Genomic DNA, 1,829 nt, shown 5'->3' on the forward strand with positions numbered 1-1,829 from the left:
TGTGGTTCTGCCGAGCACAATGCAGCTGTAGTTGTGCCGCCACATCCGCCCTGTCAATGGCCACCGCAACAAGATTCCCCTAATATACAAGAAGAAGACCTTGCGGAGCTGAAATTCTTGATGGAGGAACTTGCATTCCAAGTGCAAGAATATGTCTCGCGATTTGATGAGCTCGAGTCTGCAGCTTGCTCAATTAGCAACGAGATGGAGAGAGAAGAGATCGCGGAGTCGACTATATTTGATGAGAATGCTTGTATCACAAATGCAAGAGAGTGATAGATATATGGACGCTCGAATCCACGAATCTGAGTCACAAATAGCTCGGTTAGCGGTGAGATGCAAGAAGAAGAAGTTTATCTTGATGAGAGCGGTTTTTCTCGTAAGGAAACCGTGTTGCCCAATGATGAGGATGACTTCTATGACTGGACGACGAGTTCCTATCATATTTCACTACCCCACGCCAAGATTTCAGCGTAGATAGGAGGAATCACTCGATCGAGTGACAATTATTGGTCGATCGAGTGATTTTCCAGGAGAGAACTTGCTCGATCGAGTGATATCACCGCCGATCGAGTGGATTTCGGAGGATAGTTCTCGATCGAGTAATTCGCCACTCGATCGAGTGAATTGCGGGAAAGAGATTGGTCGATCGAGTAGTAATTCGCTCGATCGACTGATTTGGTCATTGGGAGTCAGAATTCGTCATTTGGGCTTGATTTAGATGACGACTTTGATGATGACAACGGTTATGGTGAGTCTCCCTTATTCAAAGCCGAGCTGGATGCGCTTGAGGCCGAGATTTACGACGGATTCCACCGAGGGCGACGAAAGGACAGCTAAGTCGGTAATTACTCCTAGCACGGAAGAGGTAATAAATTCTTTTATCTATGATTCCGTCATTAAGAGTGATCCACCTGAGGTAGTAAACGGTAATTTTATTATTATTTGTAAATTGCCTCATCTTATTCATGCTTCCTTTTTCAAAGCTACACCCCCTCATATGTGGACGCATAAATTAGCAATTTCTCACCATCCTTGTCATTTTAAAATTGTTAATCTAATTTGGAGCCCTAAATTATTGACAATTGCTCCCGCGCTCCTTTATTTGGTGGATAAATTTAGGAGCGCCCATAGGAAATTTGTTAGACTTAAATGTCTGCATATCTTTATTTCCTACTTCGCTATTCCACTTTTGTGCTACTTATGCTTTTGTGTAGCACATGCGCAGATGTATGATTTGATGCTGCGCGCTTTGAGCTGTTTTGATTGTATTTGATTAGATAGGCTTGAAGAAAAAGAAGGTCGAGCTGGGACCTGACTGAAGCTAGCGCTACCCGGGAGGCAACCCGGCGATTTTATTTTGTTTTTATTTCAATTTCAGTTGTAATAAATGGTTCTTATACCATAAAACTTTCTCAGCATGCTTGTTTTGGTTAGTTGCGGGCTGTTTGAATTGCATTTTGCAGGAATTCATCGAGCATCATTCGATCGAGTGTTTTGCTTACTCGATCGAACACTGTAGCAATTTGATTCACTCGATCGAGTGATTAATCACTCGATCGACCACCTGCATATTAGAGAACCACTCGATCGACCACTATTCCAGTCGATCGAGCAGTTCGTGGACGCCCACTCATTCGATCGACCACTGTTGGACGGATATCGAGTGTTATTGACTTGGATTAGCTTCCTGAGACGGTTTTCCGGGCCCTTAGTAACCTCCCATTTCATGGTCGGTTTGGGGAGGTCCCCTTATTCGCGCTATCTTGTAAGTTTTCCGCTTTTACTCTCTTTCTCCTTTAGTTTGCATTTCCTTTCCATGTTTTGGT

The sequence above is a fragment of the Silene latifolia genome, chromosome Y (assembly GCF_048544455.1).
Source record: "Silene latifolia isolate original U9 population chromosome Y, ASM4854445v1, whole genome shotgun sequence".
Taxonomy (NCBI): Eukaryota; Viridiplantae; Streptophyta; class Magnoliopsida; order Caryophyllales; family Caryophyllaceae; genus Silene; species Silene latifolia.